The sequence below is a fragment of the Phaenicophaeus curvirostris genome, chromosome 2, assembly GCF_032191515.1.
Source record: "Phaenicophaeus curvirostris isolate KB17595 chromosome 2, BPBGC_Pcur_1.0, whole genome shotgun sequence".
NCBI classification, from domain to species: domain Eukaryota; kingdom Metazoa; phylum Chordata; class Aves; order Cuculiformes; family Cuculidae; genus Phaenicophaeus; species Phaenicophaeus curvirostris.
In genome coordinates this window covers 226,245-242,743 of record NC_091393.1, presented here as the reverse complement: position 1 = coordinate 242,743, position 16,499 = coordinate 226,245, and the positions used below count along the sequence as shown (strand labels likewise).

Here is a 16,499-nt window from a genome sequence, read left to right as displayed (position 1 = left end):
ATGCTGTGGCATGTGTTCCTGGTCGCAGCTGTTTTGCCCAGGGAAATCCAAACCTGGAATGGGGAAGAGGTGCCGTGTTCCCTGGGTCTGTGCAGAGTAAGCTGTGTGGTGAAGTTGCATCACTGCTTTGGGTACAGGGGAGGGTTTACAGCAGCCCAGGCCTTTCTCCCCAAGTGGGTAGCTGCTCTCTGCTGAATCTAGGGAATCCTATTTCCTTTGACTGTGAAGAAGAGCTGCATGCTTACCCAGGCCAAGACTGTGCTCCTGTTTTGTGGGGAGTGCACTCTTTGTGGAAGTGTATAATGGAGGGGAGAAACTACTGTTCCCTTTGCCTTATGCTTTTTTCATACTGTGGAATTTGAGGCTGTAACAAAGTGGTCAAGAGCAGACTCTGCTGCTATATAGCTGGGTTTTAAACAATTGTCACCAAATTTGGAAGAGGTAGAGGGATTAATTTCTGTCTCATTTCTCTTCATTGAACTGGCTGCCTGGTAAATACAGGAATGCTGACCCTGCATCTTCTTGGTGATTTTCAGGATCTCTTCCGCAGTGATGATTCCTTTGCTCCCTCTTTTTATGAGGTGATTTTCCTTTGGTCCATGCAGAGCACAAAGGAGAGCCTGTATTTCCTCCATTTCCTTGCCACGTAACAAGGGCATGGTGACATACATCCCTGTTCCTAACTTCACTAGCTAGTTTCACGGTTCAATTTAACATACATTGAGTGAGTTTAGTGAGAGGCGGTACTAAGTATACCAGCAAGGGGCCAAACCTAGATGTAAACTGGTGAAATTTCCCCAAATACTTTTCTACGATTAGTTGCAGAGAAGAAGGAGTCAGCACACAACAGGCCTTCTGCTTTCTAGTTCATGTTTCTCTCTCAAAGTCCTTCTCTGACTGCCAGACAACTGGATGTGATTGCAGGCATGGCCTCTGGTGTGTCCCTGCAACAATTCCGTCACAGAGTTGGGGGTGACTAAGCTGTCCCTAACACTTTTTCTGCCTAGGCATAAAAGGAGGAAAAATCCCAAGCCACTTCCCCAGTGCATTCCTTAACATCACAATGTCTGCTCAGATTACAGCTCACATTTCAGTAGGCAGGAGAGCTGGAGTTTAATTCTGACCAAAAGCTGCAAAGAATCCATAGCTTACCAGACTAGAGCAGAAAGAAAACATCACCTTCCAACTCAAGGGTTGGTACTTAAGGGCCCTCCTTGTTATCCTGTTTGTGCCAAAGTCCTCTCCTCACTCTTGTGATGTGGCATGCCTTCAGTTAGCTCATGGAAAGATAAATCATGAAGTATTTTAATGAAGAAGCTCAAACTGCTTTAAGAATTGCTAAAAAAAAATAAAATGTATATATAAAAAAAATTTACAGAACTATTACAAATAACAGATGATTCCGGAGTGTTTCCAGGGCTGAGCTTGCTCCCATGCTGACTTTAGCTGCTCTTGTGGTTTATCTTCAGAGCATTTTCCCTGAGAAAAAAATTGCCAGTGCCTTTACTCTAGGGCCATGCACGTCCCAGATGAACGAGGGCTCTTTTAACACATCAGCATTCATTGTCCGAGTGAATTAAGTGCTGTGCTAAATGATGGAAAAACTCTGCCATGCCAGCCCACATCAACCATTGCTTCAGCAGTCCCCACCCAGTCTCTAATTTTTTTCTGAATTATATGATGTGAATCTGGAGACAGAAATGTTGAATGGCATACAGAATGATGGGAAGCAACCATGGAAAATGCTACGTGTGTCTGTGTTCATGCATGTGTCCAAAGCCATGGCAATGATGGTGACAATGACAATGATAATGACAATGACAATGACGTGGCTCTGCTGAACAGGTAGAACACGACCAGGGAGGGCACTGGGTAGAAGTAGCTATTTCTGGTGCCTACCTCTTCCAGCAGGAGCGTGCTGCCACTGTGGCAACACTCGACTTGTGGACCAGCACTGGGAGCTTGGATATGGAGGAGTAGGAGAAGGAAATGCCGTTGCAGCTGAGCTATCGAGCAAAGGGGGAAGGGGAGCAAAGCAAGGAGTGCTTCTACTAATCCTCTCTACCAAGCAGGGCCAAGCTTTCCACCACGCCAGTATCAGGGGCTGCACAGGGCAAAGGGCTGTGGGGCTGCACAGGGCAAAGGGCTTTAGGTCTGCAGCAGGACCTGGAAAGAGCTGCCTAGCTGCAGAAAGGGATGAGAGAAGCTTGCTGGGAAGGCTTTGCCCTACTTAGCAAACTAACCTGCCGAACTCTAACTCTGTGTTGTTTTGAGCAAGGATTTAAATCCTCATGTGTCCAGGAGTAAAACAAAGAGGAAGCTCTGCCTTGGTGCAGCCTGTGTCATAGCTGCCCATTGCTCAGGTTATGACTAACAGCCACAGAATGCACGAGTGCAGCTCTCACCTACTGTTCAGAGGAGCACTGCCTCAGGATCTGAGCCCACATAGGTGAGCTTCCAAGTTTTCTGCATGAGCTAAGTCATCACCCAGTTGAATTGTTCTCTTTCCCACCACCATCCCCATCCCCACATTGACAGCAAGGCAGAAATGAGCCTCTGTACTTGTTCTCTTTCTGTCATCTTTTCCATGCTACCTCCATGGATTGGAACTCTAGCCTGCTTCTTTCTTCTAGGTGGTCTTTCATCCCAGGATCCACCCAGCCCTGCTTAGCTTTGGAAAACAGGCAAAACTCAGTGCAACTCACATAAGCTCAACTCCATGGCTTTATGCTTATAAAAATTCTTCTTTTGTGGCTGATGTAATTTTTTTTTCATCTGACCAGCGATACTTGATGTGTGTTGAGGGCAAGTTCAGCTGGGGTGGAGAGCATATGCCACACTCCTGAAAAGTAATCTGTTTTGGGGGGGGGATATAAATAGCTGACTTTATTGTGCTGGTCGTGCACGCTGGTGTTGGCACGAGGTGCGTAACATCTAACTGTGAAGTGGTGATGATTACTGTGTTCCCATTTCTTCATCAAATTTTGCATGCTATGCCTGATATGGATTTTTATTCTGTCACTTGATCGCTGCAGAGATGCATTCATCAAATGCAATGACTGCCATATGAGCCTATCAACAGGGAAGGTCCTTCTCTCCACTTGGCAGACTCTGCTACACTGAGTCTATCTGCAGCAGGGGAAATAGGCAGGACTTAACAAAGCTAACTGACTGCTTTAGGCAGAAAGCATTGAGCTAGTGAACTTCTTCATGCTTTTTCTCCCAAATCACTTATCAGCCTTTGTGATGCTATTTGAGACTGATTAGTGAGGGATGGAAATTTGTTTCCCTTAATGTACGGAAAAAGAGGAGCAGGCAAAATACCTGAAGTGTAGAGTGAAGTTTCATACAGACATTACAGTTTTTATTTTCTTTGCTTCCTTTTTCACTTAATTGCAGAGCAAGATTTCAAGCCAAGAAGTGACAGAAAGCACTCATATACTTTATGGGGAATAGTTAGTAGGTAGATAAATCCCACTTCTCAGTATAGTTCTTGTCCACAGCTCTCTGTACGCGTGAAGCTTGTCCTGCTGGGCACATTGCCTGAAAGCCCAAACGTTACTCCTTAACCTAGATCTAGGTCTCCGTGGTCTAGGAGTTTATGCTGGTCAACATGGTCAATGTGCCTTCCAGTCTCTGCTTTTCAGGAGGGTGGAGGTGTGTCAAGAGAATATGAGTACAGTGACAAGAGGGACCACAGAGGAGTGTGAAGGGGAGATTGTGGAGCAGACTGAGAAGAAAAATGTGACCCAGCACCAAAATTAAGGCTGATAAGTACTTCAGAGTTTCAGTTTAAATCTTTAGGGGACAGCAGATCCTATTGAAAGAGACAGAGCCCAAAGGATGCTGTGTAGAGAGAGAAGATGGTCCATGGTAGGCAGTCTACATGATCAACTGACGAGGGATGCAGAAGCACATGAGGTCATGGTGTATCTCCCAGTAGCCCCTAGATAAACTAAGGCATCAGGAGCTTGTAACCACTGTGGTGTTGTTAGTTGCATTAGATTGATGAGAAAGTGATTTGGGTTTTCAAAAACATGATTCCAAAGATTTTCATGACCTTGGCCCTCACCAGTGGCAAAGCTCACCTTATTTTAGGGGAGCTATCACACAGCTTTCCGAAGGCCTCAAAACAATAAAGCTGTGTTTGCTTCAGTATTGTTCACCCAGTCAAAGCACTAGTGAACTCTAGAACGGGGTTGTCTGAATAATTCCTTTGGGATGCATCCCTTTTTTGTCCTAAAAAAAATGAGAAAATAAAGAAAATCCAACCAGTCAGTACATCTAGTCAGATTACAGAAGAAAAATGGACCTGGAAATGAGGAACAGGGCAGAAGAAGGGAACAACTAGAAAGTTAAATTCTTTACGTAATTCTGTGATCTGCTCTAGCAGGATCTGGAGGGTTTTGTTCTCATCCCACGCATGGTCCATGGAAATGTATGTGTTCAGCCCTGAAAATATCAGATTACTGCGAGGTAAACCACAGTTTACCTCGGTGAGTGTAGTACCTAGTTCTGTTTTGGGTCCTAAAATGCCTTTATCGGAATTCTGCTTGTCATGCTAGGCAAGTGTCAGTCACCATGCTGTGCTGCTTGTGACTCCTGTGGTGCTGTAGCTGCTATGGTGTTGGTATAAGACTGGTTGCAGACCATCCAAAGAGAGGACCAAGGGGGTTGAGGGGAACTCCAGCCCAACCTCCCTCATTGCAGCCCATTTTTACTCTCTTGAGCATACATCTCTCCTTTGTACAACTATGGATTTGGGGGAAGGCCAAGAGAGGCATTTTCAATTTGCACAGATAGCATAGATAGTACCTACAGAGTTAGCTGTGTTAGTGGGAGATGTGTATTTACGTGAGAGTGGAGCTGTCTCCAGGTGCTGTCCCAGTTTCTCTGTGAGACCCATCGACTCTGTGGGGCTGCACTCCAACCTGTACAGTGAGGTGTCTCTAGGAAACCCTGGCGTGCACGATGCTCTCCATCCTATACCCATCACAGGTGCTGAGGGGTCCTGGTCCAAATTCTTCTGCTTCTCTGACTCCACTGTGCCATGCAAAGTGTGGTACATCCCAGCTCTGTAAGGCACATTTGGGTCAAGGAGTGAAGGACACTGTACAGTTGCAAAGTATCACTATTCACCCATGCCCTTGTAGGATGAAAGGCACTCCATGAAACCCAGAGAATGCGCTATTATTGGATCAGTTTCCAGCTTTTTATTGCAGAAATTCCTCCATCTTCCTTTCCAGTGACCTCGGAGGCTGCACGTGCCGATGGCCCTTGCGGCACAAGGGGCAGCCGAGGCCAGAGGGGTGGGCTTGTCTCTCTGCCTGGCTGCCTGCCCTGATCACCTCTCCTTGTCTGCTTTGCAGGAACGCTCGCCAACAGGGTACCTTGCATGGAGAAAGGGAGCAGAGCAAACCACGTCACTCCACCGAATGACACCAGCTGGTCCGCTCACCACCCCTCTGGCTAAAAGTCCGGCAAAGAACACAGCTTCCTGTCATGAAGCCCCTCCGAGGAAGCCTCGGTCCCACGGGTGCCTTTGACCCAGAAGACAGCACATCATGGACCCACACAGTGTGCTCAGCATTCCTGCGACCACCCCTCTTCTCCTCCAAGGAACATTTTTTCCTCTTGGTTTCTTGCTGGGGGGGATTTTTCACCCTGGTTTCAAAAACCACACGGACCAACGTAGGTACTTTTCCCTCTCTGATTTCAAAGTTCAGATATTTGAGACTGGACAATGAGACGGATTTTTGTTTTTTAAATTTTTATTTTTCTTTTGAAAAACTGCTGTGGTTTTGCTGCTACACTAAGAATCATGATTTGCATTGTATGGTTTTTGGACCTATTCAAGTTTTGATGGGGGAAGGGGGTAATACTGGAGTAGCAACGCTTCAGTCTCATCTCTGTCCTACCCATGATGCACTTTTAAATGAAGAGTTAGAATATTTTATTGGCTAATATACTTTCCTTGTTATTTTTACAAAGGCCACCTTTATCCTTTCTAATGCCATATTTTCAGTGTTACACTTTTATGGCTTTTAATTTTTGATTTGACAGATGTAAGAAGCAGCATGAATAGTTTATACTGTGGTTTTTCAGAGACTGAATGCCAAGAGAACTCAGTAAATGTTTATTCTTCTCAGCTTTCTCTTTAAATTCCCCTAAATAGCGCCCCATTTGGGAACAGAGCAAGAGTGTTGAACTAAAGACCAAAATTCCCTCAAGGTGTAAAATAATCTGAGGGGAATATTTGCTGGGCGTCACGAAAGACTTGGATGAAATTTCAGCCCTGATGGTTTTCAGTGATCCAGGAAGGCAGTGAGACAATCTCTCCATATGCATAGCCCTTTCATGATAATTAGAATGGTATGGACAAACCAATGAAAACAAGGGTAAAGTGAGAAAGATCCCCCATGATTCTGTTTCACTGTTTGCTTTCTCCTGTCATGGTTAAGAGAAATGTGCAATTCGATCCTCAATCAGTGGGTGGAGGATAACAGGGTAGAATTTACTTGTGTGCACTTGTACAGTCGTAGCCAAGAGTCCAAAAGTACACTAGAGCATGTTATACTGGCACTGAATTGGTAAGAGAGTTGTGGAGTATCCCATTCTGATAAATACACAAAAAAAAAAAAAAAGAAAAAAAAAGAAAAGTTAAAAAAAAACCAAAAAACCCCACAAAACCCCCACAAAAAATAAAAAAACAATCAAAAAAACTTTTAAAAAAATTCAGATCACCTTGTGATTCAGTGTAACTGTTTACTAACTCGAATAAAGCAATTGTTCACTCTTGAGTGTTCAGAGTACACCTTTTCTATAAGGCTGCTGCAGGGGAGTGAGGATCAGTTTGCAGGAGCAGTGTCTCTGGCAGTGGCAGTGGTGTTGGGAGCAGGACAGCACAGTCAGTTGAACCAGAGCCTTGTAGTGATGGTGCACTATGAGCACTATGTATATACTGTATTTCTATATTTTCCTTTGTACAGATTCACTTACATCAAGCTACTGTTTTACAGGTGCTCCTTATTTATTAGAGCTGTGAAAGCTTGGAAAACACACCGGGCGAGTAAGCTCGCTTTTTAAAAAAATGATTTAAAAAAAAAAAACAACAAAAAAAAAGGGGAGGGGGCAGAAATCCAACAACTCCTGAGTCTAGGGAGAGAGCTCAAAGAGATACTGATTAAACATCTTCAAGAAAGCAAGAATCTGCAGCACCCTCAGTGTGCTCTGCTTTCCTTTTGGGCTTGTGACGCTTTTCTCTCTCCCTGACTGGTGTCAGATTTATTAAAACAAAATAAATCTCCAAGAAAAAAAAATGCACTTAGATGTGCTGTTGTTTTTTTATTATTATTATTTTTTTCCTTTTTGTGCATGTGGTGGTTCGTTCCTCTACCTGCCTGGTCAGAGATCAAACAAAACTCAGTCTGATGTCTCAGAAAAAATGTGTGTAAATGTTCTTGAAGGCTGCATCTGTGTTCCTTCCATTTTTGTGCCTCCCTCATCACCTCGCAGTTTCTGCAGTTTTTAAGGCATAGGGGAAAGAAACCCCAGTTAGAACAGTGCAGAATTAGGTCCTGATCTTAGAGAACAGCCCTGGATGGATGCACTGGCTGCAACTTCTTTCATTTCAAGGGGATCTGTGCAAGCACATTTTGGGACTGTGTACAGAGCCTGTTCTGCCTGCCTTTCATAAGAATGGGTTTTTTCTATGCATGACCTCTCCCCTCCGAAATTAAGCCTAAGTTCTTCGAAGCACCAGACTCTTCCCAAATGCCTCCAAAACTCTGCAACAGCAACATATTTGCAGGCCCTGAGTGATCTCGCACAATAACCTTTGCTTCCCAGCTCTCGGCCAGTGCGGGCAATGCTACTAGTGTTCGGGTTTGAATTGTCCAGTGAGCTCTGTAACTATTTGAGTGATTTCATTAACCAGCCATGTAAGGCAAACAACAACAGCATAAGCACGCTTGCTTGGAAGGGCACATAGAGCAAAGCTTGTCTCCCTAGTAAACAGCTTGCTGCATCTCTATTTATTCATCTGATCTTGGCTGTAAAATGAAGGCCGTGTGTATTGATTTTGCTTTTGTCAGTGGTCCAGAATTGTTAGCACACATTTTCACTCTTCTGAAAAACAACAGACTCTTTAGAGAAATCTTTCTCTCTTGTGAACTGCTTTTTCCAGAAATGGAATCAGCTTGTCAAAAATCATCAGGACAGCAGAGGCAGAGAAAGCGATCTAGACTGGAACTGGTTTCACACATTTCCAACGATCACAAACTCACCTTAGCTTTCCTGAAAATCTGCCCATCTTACACTTTTCTAAACAACTTATCCCAAAATTCGGAATATGAACAACTGCTTTGGACAGTTGAATTAGTTCATTGTTTGCTATTTAAAAAAAAAAAAAAATCTACAGCTGCATATCTGGGCAGAAGTCTCCAAGTACACATAAACCTTCAGCAAAATGTAGACCAAATGGTACAATACATTATGCAAAAGAAACCTGCTTTATTTCTGAGGCCAAATCCATCCCCTTGTACGATGCCAACAAAATGAGTGGAATTACACAAAGGATGTAAGAAGGTCCTTTGCAATTTACGGAAACCCAGCAAAGGCTTGCAGAACAGTGCTCGCTCACTGCTGACATTGTTTATTACGCACTAAGACCTAATAGTCAAGCCAAGCTCTTTCCTAGAGAACTCACTGTCAATGAGCCAGAAAAAGAAAATCCTGATGCACTGGGAGATAGAGGAGAAGGTTCCTGCGTGTAACAGCAAACACCTCAGCTCTTGCACATGTGCACTTTTGAGATGTGAAGATTTCGTGAGCAGAGAGAGGCAGGTCTCCAAGCAGTCAGCCAGTGTGCATCCCTTCACACTCCTGGGGCAGGAGGGGAATTTGCTGTGATCAAGTTGCCTGGGTCCTTTTGCTGGCACTGAATTCTTACTGTGAACGAGAATTTTGCCCTTGCAGTAACAGGGGGTCTGTGTGCTGCAAACACGTGCGTAAATTACCTCCTGGGTTGTCCTACCTGATTTTGAGAGCTTTAACTTTTTTTTTCAGAACTACTACACATCAGCATTTGAGTGGCCCAATTCTCTGGATAAGAAAGTCCCTCAAAATGATAACATTTTATGCTTTTCCTGTGCTAAACGTTAGAAATAAATTTGCTTTGTTCAAGTAAGTGCTGCACGCCAAATTTGCAAGGATGCTTATCCAAGTGAGATATCCCATTCTGAGGTCCATATTTGGACACCCAAATCAACACTCAGCCAAACACATGCGTGAGGCATTTCAGTGCCATTTGGAGTGTCCATATATAGAACTGGATGTCCTAACATCATTGCCTTTGTTTTAAAAATAGGCCTGGAATATGTAAAGGCATCATTTAATAACAACTATGACAAACATTCTGTGCTCGTACTAAGAACAAATTTGCCAGTGCCAGTACAGGTTGATTCCCTTGGAATTACTCTGGATTTACAGAGGTGTAACTCAGAATAAGAAATGGCTCCTTGAGTTGCTTAGCTTTTCACTCCCACCCAAAGCTGACTTCATGTTTAGGATCTGTGAGTATGGGAGCGTGGTACTAGGGCAGTATCTATGCGTGCAGCAGAGGGAGAGAAAGAGAGAGTAAGGAACTGGGTTGAACCTATTTCGTATTGAACATCTTCACTGCTAAAATGTCTTGAAACTGATAGAACAACTTTACATGGGCTTGCACACATTTTACTTGCTGTTAATATGGTACTGGCCAAAAAAATGCAATACCAACTGTAGCACCCCAAGGATGGCACTAAGTTGGGCAGGAGTATTACTCTACTTTCAGGAAGGAAAGCTCTACAGAGGGATCTGGACAGGCTGGATTGATGGGCTAGATTGAGGTGCTAGAGCAAGTCCAGAGATGGGCAACAAAGCTGGTTAAGGGTCTGGAGAACAAAACTTATGAGGAGTGGCTTAGGGAACTGGGGTTGTTTAGTCTGGAGAAGAGGAGGCTGAGGGGAGACCTTATTGCTCTCTACAACTACCTGAAAGAAGGCTGTAGCGAGGTGGGGGTTGGTCTCTTCTCCCACGTAACAAGTGATACGATGAGAGGAAATGGCCTCGAATTGTGACGGGGCGGGGGGTAGATTGGATATTAGGAAAAATTTATGCACTGAAAGGGTTGTCAAGCTTTGGAACGGGCTGCCCAGGGAAGTGGTTGAGTCCCCATCCCTGCAGGTATTTAAAAGATGTGAAAATGTGGTGCAGAGGTACATGGTTTAGTGGTGGACTTGGCAGTGTTAGGTAAGGATTGAACTTGATGATCTTAAAGGTCTTTTCCAACCTAAATGATTCTATGATACTATTGTATGATGTTTTCCAGAAAGCATAGGATGCACCAACAAAACACTTGATCTGTGAAAAATACGGCTGAACAGCAGCTCCTGGCTGTTTTCTTCCAAGAACAGAGGGAGCATGGCCACTCAAAGGTGCAATAGATGGAGTCTGCGTGGTGTTGCAGCAGCTCCAAGGGGGACAGGATCTCTGACACAGAGGTGCTCCTCAGCCTGTCCTGTTGGCCAGGCAGGACCTGTTGGAACTTGTAACTTCTGTGACACTGTGAAGAACTGACCCAGCAACAATGTAAACAAACAAACAAACAAAAAGAGTAACTTACACTGCTGACAGTGTCTTTTCTTGAAGATGTTCCCTAGTGTCTAAAGCATCATCTACCTACTAGAGCAGGTGAGTGTCCCTGCCACTTCACTCACTGCTCTACTGAAATAGTTTTCCAAGGACATACAGGACACAGAGAGGCAGCCAGGTACATTGACTGGGACCTTTTCTTGGAATTTATATGAGCATCTGAAAGTGATGTGTCCCTACATCAAATGTCCAGGCACCTGACTGTCTTGGGAGAAGGGGCAGCCTTGCCTCTGCTTCCTTTGCGGGGCAGGTGGGACACTGCCCAGGCTGGGGAGAAGAGCTTGTTTATTATTAGCCAACAAGATAGCTGAGGAAAGAGACGCGTTGCGATTCCTACCCCTCAGCAAGTCTGCTTTTTCTTTGAAGGATTTTACTGCACTGATTTTGTAAAACTAAAAATACTTGAGGAAGAAGTAACGCTGCCTTCTTTACTAGAAGGTGTAGTGGATAGGGGGCTTGTTGAGGGGCAGAAGACCCAGATTCATTCCCCTTCTCCAGCTGAAGGAACTGAGCCCACATAGGTTCACACAAATCAAGGTGTTGAGAGAGGCTGTCATCCTTCCCCGTGTCCCAGGCCAGGATCAATGAGATATAATCTCTTCTGGCTTGCCCACCAGGACACGAGGTATGCCAAGAAAGGCAGGAGAATTGCTGTTGTAGAAGAGATACGAATATGACACCCGCAGGGCCAGGAAGAAGGAGCACAGCCCTCGAATAAGTACTTGAGGCTCTCTCCCGTAGTGATGATGTCCAACAAGATCTCCTACATGGGGCTCATTGGCATCCAGGCAGCCCACACAGCATGTGACGCTGCCCAGAACCAGGAGGAAAGCTTGTTTATTATTAACCGATAACATAGCTGAGGAGAGAGACATGTTGCGATTCCCACCCCTCAGCAAGGATGCTTTTTATTGGAAGGACTTTACTGCACTGATTTAAAAAAGATGTCCTTCTGTTCCCAAAATGGCTTCAGAGTCACTACGGTAAGTACCGACCCCTTACAGAGCCCAGCTGCAAGACAAAGGAGGGCAGGTGGCTGCAGAGGTCATGGGTGGCCGCAAAGGTCCCAGGGGCCACCCTGCTGGCAGCATCAGCTGGGTTTTTTTAGAGGAGGGGAGCATGCCAGCCTGGCAGAATTGCATCTGCAGGTCTGCCTCACATTTGCTGAGTGATGCCAGACCTTGGCATTACCTGCCCTCTCCTTCTGGAGCACCTCAGGAGACTGGCTTTCAATTCTTACCAAGGGAGAACTATTTATTGTCTCCCAATTGATAGTGCGGGCTTTGACATGACATGAAACGCGATGTTCCAGGGTGGAAAATGACTCAGGAGCAGCCCACTATTTATCTCGCAGGTATCTTTCTAAGCATAAGCCTAAGCAGGCGCTGAAGCACGGCTGGATGTTGGGGAAAGCTGGCTGCTGCCTGCCTGCAAGAGAGGTCCAGGGAGATGTTTTACAGGCAGGGTCAGGTAGAGGAGCTGACACAAGTGGGTCAGAGAGGACGGGTGCCAGCCCACAGGTTTATTGTCGGTTGACATCCAGGGAACAGGGTGGGAAGCGGGGGAGCGTGAGTCGAATTCCTTAATAACGTGAATTATAAAATCATTTCCTGTGTTACGGGTTAGGAAAGAGCAAAGGACCCGGAGATCTTCCAAACAGAAAACAGCTTTTGTTAAGGCTTTTGGCCTAAGGAGTTTGGGGGGTGGGGTGGGAAGGGAAAGTGCTGGCACATTTTTGGCTGGAAGCCTCAGACAACATATTTTTTATTCTAGTCTTTATTTTTCAAAATAAAATCATGGCAAAGCAGCAACAAAGAGGGGAGAAGAGGGGGAAATTAAGGGGTACAGTACTCAAGTATTTCCCCCTTCTTTCTGTTCCTGCCATTAAACACACAGGGTCTCCTTTATTATATACAGTAGCGGGATTAAGCCAGCGGCCCAAAGGCTTGGAATGCAACAAGATACTTTTATACTTATTGATCCTTTTTTTTTAGGGAGATTGTTTTCATGAAAGTTTAATTCACCTTTTTTAGCTTTTGAGTCTAACTGCTACACATTTTATCCTGCTTCTTTGTGAAATGCTAAATCCACCGGTAGGTTTTAGTTTTCCTGGTGTAACTTTTCAGAAACTATATCTGCATAGCAACCCCAGTGCAGGCAGCTTATGTCACAGTATCGCATGTCAGAAAGATGAAAAGAACTCCAAATCTGAGCTGCTCCGCAAACTTATGTCTCCCATTCTGGGACATAGATCTTCTGTACTTAATATAAGTGTCAGGAAGGCAATTTCAAGGCCAGAGAGGTGCAAGGATTTATCTTGGAGATGACAAAAAAAATGACACATGACCTCAGTTCAGCCTTGTATGGACAATCAAATGAGAAACAAAGATTGTCTTTTTCCTCCTCTCCCCACTCCCCTTCAGCCCCCACCTCCCCATGTCCCTGTTGTCTGCTTCCAACTGCAACTTGAGCCTGGATCCTGAGCCCAGTGTCCAGATTAGAGATTGTTGACTCAGATTTAGTGGTGAAATTTGAGCCAGGCCCTGTTGATGGCATAGCCTTGAAGGAGCAGGTTTACTTCAAGCCAAAAGAGAGATTACATGTCAGACGAGAGCCTGCCTTTTCTTTATCACAAACTTCCTGATCTCCCTCTGTTTTAATAGTGTGTGTGTCCCCATCCCCTCCCCCCCCCGCCCCCCCCCCCACCATGTGCCCACTTTCAATTCCTTCTATAGTGTGTCATAAATCAGGAAATTAGCAAGTGTGTAGCTGCCCTTTGCCACAGGCAGACAATGAGCTTGCTGTGTTTTTAACCAGTGGGTAGCACTTAACATAATCAATGGAGAGCTACGTGCAGAAAGGATGAAAAATTGGGTCTCGATCTGACCACTTACAGAGTATTTCTCATCACCCAGGCAAGCTGCTTTTATGAGAATATGACATGCCCTGGAAGCTTGCTCTCCATTTTGCAGGAGAGTCATTAAAAGAAATCATTACATGTTTTTTTTTGTTCCTTGGCACACGCGCTGCTTTTCCTTGGCTTCTGATTTCATCCATCTTTCAGGCGCTTCGTGCCTTTAGTAATTTATGTGCAAGATTTTTCCAAACCTCCAAATGTTTTTCCATTTGGCAAACTGTGTCCTGAAGCCTCCACAGAATGTAACTGTAGAGTTTTCTTGTACTTCAAAACATGAGCCCTGTTAGCACAAAGACACATCTAATACTTGTAATCCTGTACATAAAAGCTATAAATTCATATAAGACAATCAAAGACATAATCTCTTCTTGTGAGTCTCTACCAGTCTTGTTGCTGTAACCCTTCACTTGATATAAAAAAGGAGACTTTCTCTACGAGCATTGTTGTTTTCTTTAACTATAGTTTTTGGAAGCTTTATGGTACCATATGGAGAACTATTTTATTCTGCTGCTGGTAGCTTTCTCAGTACCGGCTGTAAATTAGATAATTTTCCTTGTGTCTGATAGCCACACACTATCAGGCAGGCACGTTGCTCTCACAGGAAAATCCAGGAGAATTTGATAGTAAGCAATAACCTTCCCGCCATATAGAATTTAATGGAAAATTTTATTCCCTACTTTAATACTTACAATAGTTGATTAAAAAAAAATTTATGTTTTTCACTCTCCATTAAGTTAATGGGTTTGTAGACTGATTTTTACAGAAGTCTCCTCACCTTGCTCCTGTCCAACTGCATCCAGTTCTTCTGAGAGGGACGTGCCAGTGAATACCTTGGGCTTTTCAAGGTCTCTCAAAGGGATTGGGCACTTTTATGCATTTTAGGGAGGCTGAGGCGGTCACCTGACAGGTTGAACATGTGCTCAAGAAGTAGTTAGGTTGCTGTGAGTTGCAGTCTGGGCTGCTATGCCTTTCTTCAGGAACATAAACTCAAGGGAAGAGTCATTTAATGTTTTTTATAATGCAGTCTAGTGAATGACATTCCCAAAACGGCAGGGTATGTAACCATGAGAAGAGAGATCTTTCTTCAGCCATCCATGCTCTTGGGAATTACCAGCCATAGAGGAACAGCAACAGTATCTTTGCTTTATTTTCTAAATCCTTAAGTAGTTTACAAGGTTGTGCTATAAAACACTTCTATTTGTTGTAAGTCCCAACTGGACTAAGTTCCTGAACAAGGAGTCTGTTTTGCCAGGAGAAGTGGGTCCAGATCAGGCCTAATGTATTATTTACACTCAGTTGTGCTCCATCGCTCCATCTCAGCATGTACTGCCCTGCTTGCCCTGAAAATAAATGCTCAATGAGACTATAGAATAACTGGCAGGATAAGTCGCTTCGACAGTTCACCTGAACTCCTGCATTTAAACTGAATTTACATAGAAAGAACTATGCATGCTTTGCTTAAGTAAGGACAGATCTGCTGTCAGCGAGTGCAAATCCATCAGGTCTTCCAGAATCAGTCTTGATCTAGCTTGGCACATAAGGGAGGTGAATCAGAGCAGCAGCGGTGGCTTTGTTTTTAAAGAAATGAAGATGAACGTTGAGAGCTTTGACAGTCCAGTCCTGCCTCCATTCCCATGTGTGTCAATCCAAGGTAACTAGAGGGAAGCGTTGGTGAAATGCTTCTAGCTGACACTGCTGTGATGGAGAACAGAGTTAGCCTTTTATGCACTGTTCCTCAGCCTGCCGAGCCATGGTGACATTTCTCTGAGAGGCACAGGGCATAAGCATTAATAGCAAAAGATGTCAATGTTATCTGGGCTATTATGGCGAATTGATTGCTATAATATCACTTTAAAATAAACTATTCCCCGACTAAATCAAATTAAGAGTACTTTATTGGTGTAAGCATGAGGCACATTTTCTTCTTGTAATCTACTTCTTCCTAAGTGACTGTAGATTTTTGTTTATCTTATTTGGTTGATAAAGTAATGCACTCAGTTGTCAACATGCATTAAAAAACAATATCTAGCCATTGAGGGAGAGAGTGTGTGGGAAACGCCAAGGACACTGGGAGTGCAAGGGTGCATTTTGCCTAGGTTATTAAGCTGCAGCATTTTACTATTTCCACAGCTTTTTTTCTTTTCTAACCTAGTTTTTATTTTTGACTGGCTGAGTGCTTTTCCTGCTCTCTAAAACTCTTCCACATTTCATCCAGTTTGCTCTTCCAGAACGGATTGACTAGTACAGCAGGTCACCACCCCTGCTGAAATCAGCCAACAAGCCGACCATAACCCCAGCAGATGTTTGCGGTTTATAGGCCAAATGAGAGCCCCGCAGACCAGCAAAATACCAGCACCACAGATGTGGAACCTGGCCACTCAACACGAGCAGCACAAAGCCCTGTCCTACCCAGCCGGGCTGGGACTTCCAGAGGAGCAGAAGGTCTGAGAGACTAATTAGCCTGCAGAGCCAACACGCTGGCCTATGCTCCATCATTTTGATGGGCGCAAAGTCCTTTAATGAAATGTTGCATGAGTGAAGTCAGATGAGGCCCCTCTGTAACTTCACCTCCGAGTCTGGCAGTCACCTGAGTTCATAATGTCCCCGTTACGTGCCAGCCAACTATACCAGGCTCTGCCACTCGCCCCAGCTGGGCTGAGGCTGGCCAACCAGCCTCATTACCACAGCCTGAATGTCTCCCGTGCTCCGAATGCAAAATGGGGAGCTATAGATACAACACCATGGAGATTTTTTTTTTTCTTTTTAATTACAGATGCTGCCGGTAAATAATGAGGAAAAGAAAGACCAGCAGCTCTCAGCAAGAACTGGGAGGATGGCACAGCCAACGCTCAACTGGACTCTTTTGTTCAAAGCAGGGGTCACTTCTCTG

The 16,499-nt window shown here is 44.5% G+C and overlaps 1 protein-coding gene across 3 annotated transcripts in view; it reads left to right on the top strand.

Moving 5' to 3' along the window:
* Nucleotides 1–5,507, top strand: part of LOC138717585 (sine oculis-binding protein homolog) — a 120,809-nt gene extending 115,302 nt beyond the window's left edge. For all 3 annotated transcript variants that reach the window (XM_069851113.1, XM_069851112.1, XM_069851114.1), the window contains one exon: nucleotides 5,370–5,507. The gene's annotated coding sequence lies outside the window, so the exon portion shown is untranslated. The remainder of the gene's footprint in view (nucleotides 1–5,369) is intronic.
* Nucleotides 5,508–16,499: the final 10,992 nt, after the last annotated feature.